This window comes from Triturus cristatus, chromosome 6 (genome assembly GCF_964204655.1).
Source record: "Triturus cristatus chromosome 6, aTriCri1.1, whole genome shotgun sequence".
Taxonomy (NCBI): Eukaryota; Metazoa; Chordata; class Amphibia; order Caudata; family Salamandridae; genus Triturus; species Triturus cristatus.
The window spans coordinates 121,346,244-121,362,255 of NC_140589.1; the positions used below are offsets into that span (position 1 = coordinate 121,346,244).

The 16,012-nt window shown below is 43.2% G+C and overlaps 1 protein-coding gene across 1 annotated transcript in view; it reads left to right on the forward strand.

The window, feature by feature from the left end:
- LOC146816493 (uncharacterized) overlaps positions 1 to 16,012 on the forward strand; it is a 50,678-nt gene that overhangs the window by 392 nt on the left and 34,274 nt on the right. The window lies entirely within an intron of this gene.

Below are 16,012 nucleotides of genomic sequence, written 5' to 3' on the forward strand. Positions count from 1 at the left end.
GTGTGCGGCGCTGCCAGGTTTCCAGCTTGCTCATGCATGACGTTTACAGGCACTTCGATGTGACATAATTGGCAGGTCTTGCATATAAGGAAGTCGAAAACGGGGCAGAGCAGAGCTCTCACTTTATTCCACGTAATGTATGAGTAGCTCTACCAGTCCTGTGTTCTTTATCTTTAAATTCGTGTACTTGTAGTCCTGCATTTGTAAATGGCGAGGAAACTCTCCAAGTCAGTACTTGGAATGTTAAAATAGAAGTGCAAGTGCCCTGTACCAGAGTACCATCTTGCTTCTGAGAAGTACCCGTACTTCCCACTTAAAAGAATTGCACCTCTGCTGAGAAGTGCAGGTACTCCGTACCGGTCCATTTAAAGCCTAGCCCAAGTTGAGATCTCTGAAGTTGTCTCATTTTCTGTTTTCGTCCTTGTTTAGGTTCTATTTTTGAGATGGCACAATCGTGTTCTTCAGTCATAGCAACTATTTTATTATATGTATATAAAATGTGCTATTCCTTTTGCCTGTAATGACAAAGCATGTTCTGAATGAGCCTGCCTTGGTTTTTATATATATATATATATATATATATATATATATATATATATATATATATATTCACTGAAAAAACCATAGGTTTCACACATGTTATAGTTAGCGGAAATTTTACTGATAAAAAACCAATGAAATTGCCCCGTTATAGTTAGTGCTGGCAACTATAACTCACGCGACCGCAATCCTCTGCTGATGCTAATACTGTATTTAGACACTTATTTGCCCATGTCTTCTTCCATACATTTTTAGCTATACATATATTACAAATATTTTTTTTTATAAAGACATATGTCATCAGCAGAAGATTGCGGTCGCGTGAGTTATAGTTGCCAGCACTAACTATAACGGGGCAATTTCATTGGTTTTTTATCAGTAAAATTTCCGCTAACTATAACATGTGTGAAACCTATGGTTTTTTTCAGTGAATTTGCAAGGTTTTTTAAATGCTAATTCCTAACTATAACGTGTGTGAAACCTATGGTTTTTTCAGTGAATTTGTACGGTTTTTTAAATGCTAAGTTACTTTACGCCATTCGAGGCGTGCGCGCCCACTTAACGCAGTGCGTTCCGTGCACGGTTTTTATCAACTTTAATAAGCCCTGTACATTTGGTGGCCTTCGGCCACCAAAAGCACAGGGGGTGGGGTCAATGTGGATAGTGTTTTTTTTATTTCGATTTTATAATTTCAGGTTGCCAAAATATAGTTTTTTTACTGATGTAATAAGCCCTGTACATTTGGTGGCCTACGGCCACCAAAAGCACAGGGGGTGGGGTAAGTGTGGATAGTGGTTTATTTATTTCTATTTTTTACCGTACGCTTACGGTAAGCGTACGGTAAGCGTACTCGGCGAAATTGCCGAAAAAAAAATAAAACCGTTTTTGCTCTTGGGGGATGTTTGGGGACTCCCTCAACATGACTATGTGGGAGGGAGTTGTCAAAACAGCCCCGTAACATGTTTTTGGGCATCATGTTTGATAAATAACACTCAGTGCGAGAGACAAAATGGCGGACGCCGCTTCCTGGTTTCGGCCGATTCGAATGTTTACTAAGATCTAAGAGCCAATCAGAATCGCGCTCGCACACGCCACCGTACGCGTACGGTAAGCGTACGGTAAGCGTACCGTAAGCGGGCTCAGATATATATATTGATTTAAAGGCTATTTTCTCAGAATCTACTGAACAGATTTACACCAAACCTACAAAAGGCACTTCCTTGACCTACGGACTACCTCTCTGCCAAATTTCTAGTAATTCTGTTCAGCCGTTCGGGCTGTAGCTCGTTCTAAAGGTCCTATGGAAAAATGCATGGGAAAAACGCGTTTTGGGACCCCCCTTTTATCTCAGCCCCCGCTTGACGAATCCCCCCGAGACTTTCAGGGTAGGAGCGGAGCGTAGCGCCCCACCTATTTTGAGAAATTCGCGAGGATTCATCGACCGGCGCCAAAGTTATTCAAAATAGAATGTTGCGGATTTCCTATGGAAAAGGGGTCCTAACTATAACTACCTACTGGCGACCGCCAGTAGGTAATATTTAAATTTCAGTTTAATATTTTTTCCTCATTTATAAAGAGATTGCAAATTGACTGACCCATGTTAGGTTTGAGTAGTTTATCGTGTCTTGATTTTTGTTTGTGTTCTGGTACTCACAAAATCCCCCTTTATCATTCGCTATATTAGCATATTTAAAAGTGTAAGAATTCATTTAAAATCCAGGGCTGGATGAGCTTAAGAACTTGGGAGCTGTGGATGTACATTGACCGCTTTTCTGCGTATGTTTGTTATTGATTTGTGGATCCCAACTAGGATGGGACACACAACACCAAGTTCAGTAATGAGGGGAGAGGAGTGGGGGAGAGGAGTGGGCTATCAGTCCTTCTATGCTTGGGTGTGTGCTGGCATACCAAAGTACAGTACTGTATACTCCAATAATAACATGAAAAATGCCTCCACCTGGTGTTTTTCTATTTCAGAAACTTGGTGTCAACACCCCTTCACCCCCCCTCCCTTTCCAAACAAACCAGATATGGATCAGTGCACCAAAAGCTCTTTAAGGTGGATGTCGGGAGCGCTCCAACCAGAGCTGCTGTAAAGAGTTCCATATCCAGAGCATTAGTCCTCTGCACACATTCAAGGTGGAGGTCTCAAGCTAAAACAGCACCTGTTAATGGACATATAGTCACCGCATCTAGCCAGCCCTAATTTCTTCAATTCCCTAGAGGTAGAGGATAGTAGGACTGATCTGTCAGCTGACTTGCACGTGCCTACTACCCCGCCTGGTGAATAGGCCATCAACCAGGACCCTCCAGCCACATCTGTCCTGGGATTTTATTTCCTTGTGACTCCAGGTGTAACCCATCTCCTTGCAGTCTGCCTCAGCTTCAGGTGTTTCTTTGCCTTCCTCTTTACCTTTTCCCTTGAGGGTTCCAGGTCAGCGCTTGCCTGGTGATGTTTGATGCGGGCTTGCGAGGGTGTGACCTATCCATCCCCAGGGTCTTTTCATGATTTCGTCATGAGCAGGGAGTTGGAAAGTCTGCTGCCATATATCGTTGTTGCTAATGGTGTTTGGACAGCAGATTTGGAGAATTTTCCGTGGTCATGTGTTGATGAGGGTCTGGACCTTGTTGGTGGTGGTCACTATTGTCTCCAATTTTCTACTATATACAGAAGGACCGATTTTACTTTGGTGTTTGAGGAGTCAATCCATGCAGATACCATGTGCGTAACAATATCTTTATTATGTAAAGGAGTAGTTGGGGCCAATACGTCCAGCCTCCATAGCAAACAGCCAGCATCTGATTTTCATGGTATCTCTGCATGTGAGAACCAATTGTGACATAGTAGTATTCTACACAACATAATATACATTTTCCTCGCTGACTCAAAGACACTTAAGCATAAACAAAACACAAATTCCTTCTAAATATAAAACTAAAACATACTAAATCTAAATAACTATCAAAGCACACAAGAATATAAATACCAGCGGAAGTGTGTGTGTGTGTGTGTGTTGTGTGTATATATATATATATATATAATACGCTGAGCAACGCTTTTAGAAAAATTGCATTACTTTTAACATAATCCTGCAAATACACAGGTCATTTGATTTCTGTACCAGATCTACTTTTAAACTGAGCCTCATGAACTTTTCTCACCTCAACACCCTCACTCACCCCTTCATCAAGGCATACATTCTTTTCCCTGGTCCGATTCTCCAGCAGCTCACCTCCAAGACTTACATCCTCGCACTATATGCCTTCGTTTTCAACCTAAAATCATCAAACCAGAACTGTACCTCCTTGTCCACTTCCTCACCAGACTTTTCCTTCTTACATGTCACAAACCGACTCATTTGCCACACTTTACCATTGCTCAACCTTGCAGAATTAGTTAAGATTTCTTTTACCATTAAGGGTTTGAAAAAACGGACTTTCCCCTTTTTTGACCTTAAATGTTAACTTCACTCTCACCACATCTCCCTTCTTAATCCGACATGCTTTTCAACCCTTTCTCTCGTCCTGAAACCCTCTGTATTTTCCTTGTGCCTTCAAAATGTTGTCCTTTTCCCACAGCAGGAGACCAGTGCAATAACCTAGAATTCACTAACCATCCTTGATTATCCTTCCTTTAAGGAACTCTGCCCCTCCTGACGGTAAAATATATAAATCCTGTAACAGTGGGAGTCGTAGGATACATCCACACTGTTCTTTTGACACCCACCTTCTGATCTAGCTTCCTACCCAATTGCACCTAACCTTTATTCACCCTATTGAACCTCTCAACTTCTCCATTCCCCCTTGGATGATAAAGGAAAGTAAATTTGTCTTCAACACCATTTCATAACATGAAATCCTTTAAAACGTCACTTCTGAACAGCACCTCATTATCCGTTGAAACTCTTTTAGGAAGTCCTTCTCTCTGGGGAAAATTCCACCCAAGAATGCTACAACAGATTCAGCATTTGCACTGCGTACAAATTCTACCTCCGGTCATTTGGAAAAGTAGTCCATGGCCACCAACACATACCAGTTACCATCATCCTCTTCACTCACCGGACCCATTATGTCCACTCCTGTGGTTTCCCAAGCCATTTCAGAACATGGACCTTGATGGAGACTTGGTTTCTTCAACACCTGTGACTTATCTGCTCCTTCACACAAATCACATTCTCTGTCCACCCTTTCCAACTCCAAATCTATTCTTGGCCTCTAGTAAGGCCCTTTCACTTTCTACCTTTTCCTATGCCTAAATGACCCTCATGCCATAACCTAACTATAGAAGTCCTCAAAGTTTTGGGCAGAACCATTCTTTGATCCCTTAAAACATTCAGTCCTCACTGATAAAAAAAAGTTAAGAATCTGGGTATCCTTTTCAACAAAAAACTCTTTTGAGAACCAAATCATTCAAACCGCATCCTCGGTTTTCTTTATTCTGAATACTTTGAGAAAAATCCTACCATATATTCAAGTCAAAATACTTTATTCGGTTAAAAGAAAATAACCATAAAAGCAACAAAAATACAAATACAGTTAAAAATAATACAATATACAGTTATTGTTACAGGGGAGAAGTACAAACGAATTTCCATATGGGCAGTTTAACCAGTTAACTGTCCATTGATTTACGTAATTTAAAAACATTTTAAAAAAATTCTGCCAGCGAGGCAGCAATAAATACAGTGTCCATTCTTTGCAATTCTAAAAACGCTGGGCGGCATCTATTTAACTTCAACTCTTTAAGGATTGGGACAATAAATTTTTTACGGGGCAAGGTATAAAATCTACAAAAGAACAGCACATGGATATCAGATTGCGAGGATAATTCATCACATGGACCTAAGCAAAGTTCATTTGACCAAGAATTCATTTCTGGGAAAGTTAATAATCTAAAAATTATATTAAATCTAAAACGTGTAAGACGAAATCTATCGAGGGTTGCCATAGAGAGACATAAGTATGGTTGTAAATTTGCACCACTTAATATCAGCTGGTGGGAACACACTGTCTTTTTTTCTCTTTTTCCTCACACAGTCTTTTTTCCCTGAGATGTTCCATACAGGATTTTTTCAATAATTTTCTGGAGATGTGTACCATTGACAGTGGATCCTCAAAATATTGTTCACAATATATCTCTGTCAAAAAAGTCTTCACATAGTTTAACCATTTGAAAACATTTACATTTTCCAGTTGTAACACATCCTGGATTATGGCACGATTTACAACACACTCATTTACAGTCCAGACCCTGTGCCATAATAAAATGGGCTGAATTTTTATTATATCTGAAATATATGGCTGCCCCAGCTCCTCATGACAATTTAGGGTTGCAGTACTATCGGGCACGGACAGCATGTACTGCATAAACTTATTTTCAATTATTTGGATAGCATCTATGTTGGCATACCCCCAGAGTCCTGCTCCATAGACTGCCACTGATATACACGTTGCATTATAAACAGTTAAAATTTCTCTAAAAGGCTTTCTTTCCCATTTTCTGTATAAAACTCTTTAGGGCCATTATTGTCTTTGAGAACAAAAGAGTTCTTGCCCTGATCGCGTTTGTCCACGTGCCAGTCTCATGGAATAAGATGCCTAGATAAGAAAAGGCGGGCGTGTTTTCTAGACTAGCATTATTTATTGAGATAGTTTTCATCCTTTTCTTAGTTCACATTCCACAGTTCATGGTAAAAGTTTTGCTACAGTAAATTTTTAAGTCCAAACTGTACATGAACTTATTGAAGGATGTTATAAAATTTTGTAGGGCGTTTGGTGTTCGTGCCATTAAAACGGCATCGTCCGCATACAGGAGTGCGGGAATACGCCTATTGCCAACAACAGGCATATCCCTGCACTCCTGCAGAAGACGATCTTCCAACCCATTTATGTAGATCAAAAACAGGAAAGGCGCCAGGACACATCCTTGGCGTACTCCACGCCCTATCCCAAAAGATTTACTACATTCCCTCCCTTTTCCATAACGAACAGTTGCTGTAGCCCCAGAGTACAGCTCCCTCAGAAAGGAGAGGATTGAATCATCCACGCCCATCCTTTGCATCACTTTCCATAATTTATTGTGGGACACGCAATCAAAAGCCGAAGTAAGATCGACAAAAACAAGATATAAACGCTCTTTCTTTATCGATGTATACTTCTGCTGAAGAAAAAATAGATTTAAACATTGCTCTAGGGGGAGGAGCCAAGATGGCGACCGGGATGGCAGCGTAGATTCCCGGCTCCGTGAACCTCCGCATCCCGCATGGATATCCTGCACGAGATCCTCAGTCTGCGCTATGAGATCGTGTTTGTGAATGAGAGTGGCAACCGATCGTGTAACTCCGAGGTTTCTGGCTGCCGTACCGCCGGAGAAATCTGCAGTTGAACTTTGCGGCCCGTGCAGCCCCGGAGCCGGGACCTCGAGTGGACGCCTTGGCCGGGTGGCAGTTTAACAACAGCGGCCTGTGGTGACTGGGTGGAGTCGGTCCACCGGAGCGGTGCTGCCCTCGGCCTGCATTTTGCCGTAGTCTCTCCCACTGCTAAGCGTAGCGGACCGAGGACATGCCCGGGGGTGCAATTCTCAGATTCTTCGGTGCTTCCCCCTGCCTTTGACGGTGAGCTGCCCGGACGCCGCCCCTAGCTCGCCCTGATCCTTGCGGGCTGCTCCCGGCTTTTCGCGGGAGCTGGTCCGTGGCGGGGACGACTGTTGCCCGTGACCACGCAACGGCTGGATTTGTGCCTGCCCCCGGACCCCTGTCTTCAGCGACGTGGACCTCGAGGCGCTTGTCCCTGGGTCCCGGCCCCAATACGAGTCGGGCCTTCCCGGCGGCCATCTTGTTGCTATGCAGCCTACCATCCTGTCCACTGGGTCGCAGCAGGATTGGGAGTGTGTGACTTTTGGGAGTGTGGCGGAGCGATCGCAGAGAGCTGTGCTGGGGTACGGCGACCTCTTAGAGGCCCTTGGTGCCCTTCATTTCTCCTTGGCTCGTGGCGCCAGGGTCTTGGAGTAAGCTCGATGGTGTGGCATCAGCGTTGGGACAGTGGCGGCATGCTGGTCCACAGGGGCTTCCCACACTGCACACAGGAGGATAATGTCGCGGCCACCCCTGCGATTAGTGCACAGCCAGACACTCCGGACAGTATGCTACCGTGTGATCGGCTAACTGAGGGTTTGATCTGTTCCGGAGGTATTGGACCTGAGTGGAAGGTGGTGGCCTTGTCCCGTGCACGGCCTCCGGCGACCCAGGGACAATTCCAGCAACGTTTGTCTACTTTGGCTGATTCAGCCTTCCTGGACCTTGTGTGCAGTGCAGATCCTGGGGCAGCACTGGGAAAGACGTCCCTCCATGATGCGGACTATGTTGGTACTCAGAGACTTCCACCCCACCTGTGTGCGTCGCTTCCCGGTTGTTTTTGGACACTCCTTTACCTTGGAACATCGGACATGGTGCTGGGTCGAGGGGTAGGCATGGGCAGAATTGCAAAGAGTGGTCAAGGATGGGGGTGGTCATCTAGTAGACGGGCGGACTCATGGTTGCATACTCTCATGGTTATTAGCATAGTGGGTGCATAATGCTCCCCATTCCCCTTTTTTGATATGGTCGATTTGGTGCTGCTTATTGTTTGCTGTGGGGAGACTTCACCGTGCGGGAGGGAGAAGCCGGGGGTATGTTTTGAAGGCCCTCCTCCAGTTTATTATACTTTCTCCACCCCCCCGTCTGGTGGGGTTCTTTCTTACTCCTTTTTCCCCTGTTTCTTCTATATTTCGGGTCTAGTTCCAGGGCGACAGGCACACTGCTGGGGGGGGGGGGCCATACTCATTTGCAGAGGTGCAGGGTGGGGGGTTGGGGGAGGGGACTCTTTTAGTCTTTATCTCTTTTTCCATGGCCTCCTTTTTCTTCTCCGCTTCTTCTTGTTTTTTCTTTTCTGGGATCAGCGCGGTACACCTGCTTTGTTGTGAATCGTCGCCTCTTCATGTGTGCCACAGTTTCCGGGGTGTTCTCTGGGCGTTAGGTACCTGGGCCTGCAGGCGCAACTGTTTTTGATATTCTTCCCCATCCGGAATTTCCCGTGTCTGCGCCATTGATCCAATAGATTGCGGCTTATTGCTTACGTCTATTATTCTTGCCCCTTATCGCTGTTGGGAAATTGTTTGGCACCTGATCCTACTGTCTTGTTTCATTATAAAATGAAAAACCCTTTTTCTCCTGGTGTCCTACCTGCGCGGCTCACTGGCCGGACTATATTGGAATGAAGATTCTGCTCTCCGAGGTGCCGCCTGTGTTTACATTTGCTCTTATTGCTCTGATTGCTTAGCGGCCGGCCCCGGGGGGTTGTAGGCCCATACTTGTTAATGATTGAAATGTCAATAAAGGTTTTTCAAAAAAAAATAAAATAAATAAATAAACATTGCTCTATAGTTCCTATGCCCCTTTGAAAACCAAACTGAAGGTCACTTATTATCCCATTATCCTCCGCCCAGTTTTGTAATTTAGCTAAAATAACTCTGCCCAGGATTTTTATGGACGAGACAAGTAGGGATATTGGCCTATAACAGGCGCAATTTTGTCTGTCTCCCTTTTTAAAAATGGGAACAATGATGGACGTAAACCATGACCGACTTAGGCCCTTCGCCAATGCTGCGTTAAAAAGCTGTACCAGAATGGGACCCCAGATCTCACTGTTAGCTTTATACAGATCAGCTGGGATCCCATCTGGGCCTGATGCCTTTCCACCCTTTGTATCTTTTAAGCTCAATAGAACCTCGGGCAGTGTTACCACTATTTTTTCAGGTACCCCCCATTTCTCCCGTGGAATCTCCAGTGGTGGAACTGGTACTTTTTGTGCCTCCATCTCTTTCTCACACAAAGAGGCAGAGACCTTTTGTGGGGACGGTTCTAAACACATATAGAGGGTTGAAAAATGTGTGACCCAGTCCTCCTCGTTGATTGCAATTTCTATGCGTGCCTTAGTATTATCAAAAAGGAGGGGCGCATTTACCACCCCCCAAAATGCCGATGTATCTTTAGCCTGTGAGGCATCGCATAGTTTTTCCCAGGCCATCCTCTTTATGTTTTTCTTTCTTTCTTGCAATGCAAGATTGTAGCGATTCCTTAAATCTCTTATTTGGATGGGGTTCCGTGGTTCCCGGTGAATAGCATGTTTGAGCTCAGTCAGGGCTCTAGTACATGCCTTATCAAACCATCTTCTGCCATTTTTAGTCCTATTTCTAGAAACCACCCTCAAACTCTCTTTAATTGTTGCTGCTATGATATTAAAATGTTCGATTATATTTTCGCTCTTTGAATTTTCATCTAAACAAACTCAAGCTATCTGAGCAGATATTAACTGGTTTAGCTAAGAATTCGTTCGGGACCACCTTACTCCACTTGAGGGAATACCCATTTTGTCTCCCCATCAGCACATCCGGGGCTGCCTGTATTTGTAAACTATCATGTTGGCATGCTGAAAATGGGCTATCAATTTCGAGTACTTGTGGGTAATGATCACTCAGTGGTAATTCATAATTCTTATAGTTAGAGGCCCTAAATCCAGAAGTATTTGAGCAGATAATAAAATCAATGGTGGTCGATGCGCCCCTTCCAATAAAGGTCGGGGCAAACTATGTTGGGCACACGGTTAGTTCATTTGCATATCCCAAATCACAATTAAATAATATCTCGTTCAGCAAATCCCCGTTTAGAGTATGGTCAAAATGTGTAAGATTAATGTCTTGCTCTAACATTAAACCACAAGTTCCTTTTTGACCCATTTTGCAAAGATGACAATTAAAATCCCCCCCCCCCCCCCCCATAAAATCATTACTTCCCTCGTCTTGCTGACTATCTCCCCTTGTAGATCCTCATTTAGCCTTTTCATAATGTTCTGAATTGCGGTACATGGGATATTGTTATAAAAATTAACTATCACAAGGCTGATCCCAGTTTTAGTATCTATCACTAATTTATGATAGTAACTACAATTGTGATAGAAATGGACCCTCTCATATAATAAAGAGTTTGAGAGGTACGTAATTATACCACCTTTGGGTCTCCCATATGGCCCTCCTACTGCAGGAGTGCAGTAAGTTTTGTAGCCGATTAAATGTATAGGATCTATTGTCCAAGTTTCTTGTAGGGCCATAATATCCACGCCATCCGTGGCCGTTTTCCATGAAGGATTAGAGATTTTATGTTTTAATCCTGCCACGTTCCAAAACATCACCTTACAATTTCCATTTTGGCTGGGTATTATTACCTCTTCTATAACAACATGACCTATGTCAATCTTATCTGTTTCAACTATAAGATCACTCATGATTCCTTTTGACTTAGAGACGAAGTTTAGACTGCTATAAAGGGGTAAGTCCTTTTTACCTTTTACACACTCTTGCCCCGACAATTTGGCTCGATTATTCAATTCTTTGGTTACTGGTGGGATCTTATTGCACAAACTACTACTAGTCTTATCAAAATTTTCGTTGGAGGGACTAAGGGCTGGTGGATTTGGGGTAGTATTTACAGATGGCAACAGGTCAGAAAATTTCTCACACCCTAGACGTCAGTCGACCATATCCAGTGGACTGAATCTATTATAGCAAGGGGTGACAAATGGAGCGGACTGTATGCCTGACCAATCTCCCCAATGTTGCGGGCCTCCCTTTTGATTTCTCCCGGACCTTCGCTGTATTAAAGTCCAGTGGTCATCTTCCCTCCATCCCTGCCTGTTAAAATTTGAATCCCCATGCAAGTTATTTCTCCTCCCTTCCCTAGCACAATTTTCATTTCTAATCCAACTCCATCTATCATCTAATTGTTCATTTGGAGTATAGAAGTAGAATAAGGGTCTAACGTTAATCAACAGATCCTGATTCCTAGGGTTCCCCAGGCAAATATAATCTACCGTTTGCGGGTTTTCAAAAGTTATAACCACGCAGTCACCCTGTAGTTTCTTTCTATTACACCCCACCCATGATGCCCTTCGGACCATTAAGATTCTACTGGCCAAAACTGAGGGTATAGGATAATTAGAGTTTAGCCAGTGAATCACCTTGTTTCTTAGTGCTTCAAAGGGCTCCATAGTATGAGGTGCCAATTCAGGGACCCCAGTTAATACTACCACGTAAGGGCAGGCATCCGGGGGCAAATTTATAGTTCTGCGCTTTTCAGTTTTCTCCTGTTGTGGTTTGTCTAGGTTAGGAATAGGTGCAGGAGGCGAAAGTATAGTGGGTACAGTCACTTCAGGGGCCGTCAATAGCCCGGGAGTCCTTGTACTCACTGCTGAACTATTTGCATTTCGCATGGATTCAGGCAGAGGGATTGTAGAAGTTATTTTCTTCCCTTTCGGCCAATTCTCTTTTAAGACCGGTGGTTTATCTACCGATATAATCTCATTATTTGGGGCTTTTTCCTGGGTATGCGACTGTATCTTTATATCCTTCTGGAGTATTTGGAGTAGCTTCTCTATACCATGGAGCCTTTCTTGTATGGGGGCAAATAAAGATTTGATTAATGTTGACAGGGTATATATCATAGAATTTTCCCTATCTTCATAACCGTCTAGACTACTCACTATATTACTCTCATCAAGAATATCAACTAAAGACTCATCTGGTAAAGTAACATCTATCATGGGTAGGGACAGTTTCTTGTGACTGACAACTTCAAGTTCAGGTTCAGATTCAATCCCAACTTCATTTACCACAGAGTCTTTAATACCACCCTTCTTAACCACTTTTGCCTTTACCTTCTTGCAAGTTAACTTTTTATTCTTGGCGCACTCTTTTGGAATTGCCCCCTGCCTTTTTCCTTTTAATTTTCGATTTACAGTGTCATCCTGGGTATCTAAATGTACCCCAATCATAGTTTCTTCCACAGGGTTTGTTAATTCTAATCCCATACTGATTGGGTTTTGCGATACCAAGTCAGTAGCGGCACTATTATGTATTTGCGCATGTGCTTGTAATGAGGGAAAATCAGGCAGGGTATTTTCAGGGCTACGTGCCACAACAATGTTACCTATCGATGATCTCTTTGCGAAAGCTAGGTCTTGAGATACCCTTCTCTCCATTAGTACTATCCCTTGATCTATCAAGCTATTAGTACGTACAATGAAATCATCTAATGTTCCCGTCAGCTTATTCCCTCCGGTGACGATCTTACTTCTAGTTTCCCGCATATTCATGTTAACAACAAACAGTATATAAAACAGGATTATCCTGTCTAAAAATAAAATAACCAGATTTTCCAATGACACTAAATCGGGATCACATTAACATGTATATAACTTATATATTAAGTGACGAGATGTCAATAGAGCAATGTTAGCGTGAGACCCTACCAATATATCCCACACAATATATAGAGTGCTGTATTTCAAATACCGGCCTTACTTCCTAGGCCGTCCCGTGCCTCTGAGGGCCTCAGAGGGCCCGCCCTTTGCCCGGGCTTAGCCCGGCGCAGTCCCGCGTGCGGTCCCCGCGTGGCGGTGGTTAGGCCTGTTTTTAAGCGCCTCCAGGCGCGAGAGCACAGTCGGCGGGTTCCGGTTCCTGTCCGGCGCTAGGGCTATCGGGAAAGGTAGTCCCCCTCCACACAGCGGCCGCGTATTGAATGGCGGCGGCGGGAGGGAGACAGCGCTCGTTTCGCTGATGGCCAGGTAAGATGAGGCATCAGGGATCACTCTCAGCCCTCCAGGACACGAATACAGAAGTCACCCCTACCATATATTACCTCTGATCTGCAAAAATCGGTCATATCTGCGATAATTCAGTTTAAACTAGACTATTGGAATGGCTTCTATATCGGTTTACCACAAAAAATGTTATCCAAACTCCAGACCCTACAAAATGCCGCAACCCGCCTCGTTTACAACCTCTCCAAATTTCAGTCAGCATCCATAGCATTGAACAAATTGTACTGGCTGCCTATGGAAAACAAGGATTGTATTTAAGTCCTTGTGCACAGCCATTAGGCACTCCACAATATTGGCCCAATGGCTCTTGGGCAGTATTTCCGCTGGTACACACCTTCTAGACCGGTACGCTCTTCAGGCGAAAAGAATGTTGAAGTACTCAAGTTCAGACTAGCTCGTTGGGGTGTTAAAAGTTTAGTGACCTGCACGGCTAGACTGTGGAACTCTCTTCCTTTTGAATTGAATAATTCCCAAGTCTTTTCACACTTTAGGAACGCATTGAAAACATGGCTCTTTTAACATCTAGAGGCCATATGTGTACTTAAGCTGCCTCACTGATTTTCCTTATGCAGTGGCAAGACACCATTGGGTACACGAGCGCGAATCAAAACTTCATAACATAACACAGTCAAATCATTACCCTGGCCATGTCTGAACTGGGGTGGCGTGGTGAGCAAAATAACGATGGATTAAACCCAGATCTGTGACTGGGGGTGAATGTTTTGCCATTGTGCAACATTCCGTCCGTCATCTTGTGTGTTTTGCAAATCATTACGTGCCTCCCAGTAACACTTACACTTGTCTTTCAAAGATTTCTTATCCGGCCATCCTTCCACAACAGATTTCCTCACTTCCATTAAAGTTAGATCATTATCAAAAGCTTCCTTCCACTCACCTTTGGTAATGGCATTTCATTTCTCTACATATGCCCAGGCAAAGTTCAAATCTTCACAATTTCCCTACAAACCACTTCTGAGGGCAACCTACTCAAAAAATCTAACACTCGATTCTTGACACCTGGTGAATAATATAATTTATACCAGTAGCCCAACAATCTTACAGACATCCTTGAAATCCTGGGAGGGGCATTCAACCACTCTTCTGGCATCAACACTTTCAACAAGGATTTGTGGTCACAACGTACTTCCACCTCATACCCCCAAAGAGAATTCCTGAAGTTTTCTAAAACATGTACAATAGGCAATGTAACCTTTTCAGTTACAGAAAACCATTCTTCAGAAGGGGATAACACCCTTGACACAAATGCTACAGGAAACTCTTTCCCTTTGTTATCTTTCTGACTAAACACCTCTCTCATTCCTTTATGACTGGCTTCTATAGTCAAAAATACATTTTAATTTTGGATCAAACTTCACAAATTCCCTGCCATACAAATGCTCCTTTTTGAAGCATTCAAAACAGCATGCTGTTCACCTGAGCAAGAGAATTTTACTTTTTTAACAAGTGATGTACATTGTACGTTTTCTTCGCAAATGTGTGCACAAACCTGGCATAAAACTCTGCCAACCCCAGAAATGACCTAAGTTCATCTTTACATGTAGGAGTGGGTGCTTCTCTAACTGTATGCAAAAGTTCTTCCATTGGTTTTACCCCATCACTTGTAACTTCATGAACCAAGTAGTACAAGCTTTTCACCTTGAATTTGCATTTAGAAAATGTGGCAGTCAACCCATTGCCCTGCAAAATACATAGAACCTTATTCATTCTCACATTATGTTTTCATGTACTTCCTCACTTCCCCCCATGATCAGAATGTCACCCTGAAAGAAAATTAAGCCAGCCTAAAACTTAAAAAGCGTATGCATTCATTTCTGAAATACAGTTTCCGCTGAAGCTAGGCCAAAAGGCATATGTACATATCTGAAACATCCAGAAAGCATCTTAAATGCTGTGAAATCCTTACTATCTTCTTGCAGTATTATTTGGTGGTACGCCGAAGATAAGTCAATTAACGAAAACCTTTACATCCCTTTATTATGTGCTAGCATCTCATTTACTTTTGGTAAGGGAAACCTTTCTACCACAATATTGTTGTTAAGATTCCTTAAGTCCACACATAAGCAGATATTCCCATTGGATCGTCTTGCAACCACAATTGGGGCAATCCCCTCTGCAGCCTCTAGTAGCTCTTCACTTAGTAACCTCTCAATATCTTGGTCAACTTCCTTTCTTACAATCCAGAGAATGTCTCTCATTTTGTGTACCTTGGGGAAAGCATCATTTTTAAGCACAATTTTATGTGAGTTTCCTTCCAAAGTTCCAATCTTCCCTGAAAACACTTTCAGAAAGCTTATCTTAAATTCAATCTCCCCTTTGTCTCTACCCTCCGTGACCAAAACCTGCTCCTGGCTGTTGAGGTTCAAAATAATATCCACTAACTCTCTCTGGTCCACCCACCCAAGAACAGATGGCCTCATTCTCTGCCACATACAGCTTGCTGACTGTTTTCCTTCCCTTGAACTCAAAAGTTAATCTATGGTAACCCACCATAGGAAAGAATTCTCCAGTGAAACTCTCAGAAGCCACATCTGACTGGGTTAAAAGATTTCCCAGGAGACAGGCAAATTTTTCAGCCCACACAGTTCTATTAACAATAGCGTATAAGGAACCGGAGTGTGCAACTAAAAGAATTTCCACCCAACCTAACTTGATGTTACACGCTGCTTTATTTCTTGTTAACTTAGAAAGAAGATTTACACTCCCCTCATCCATAGTTTCCATAACACCTAGTACACATTCTTTTTCTTTATAAAGATCCCTC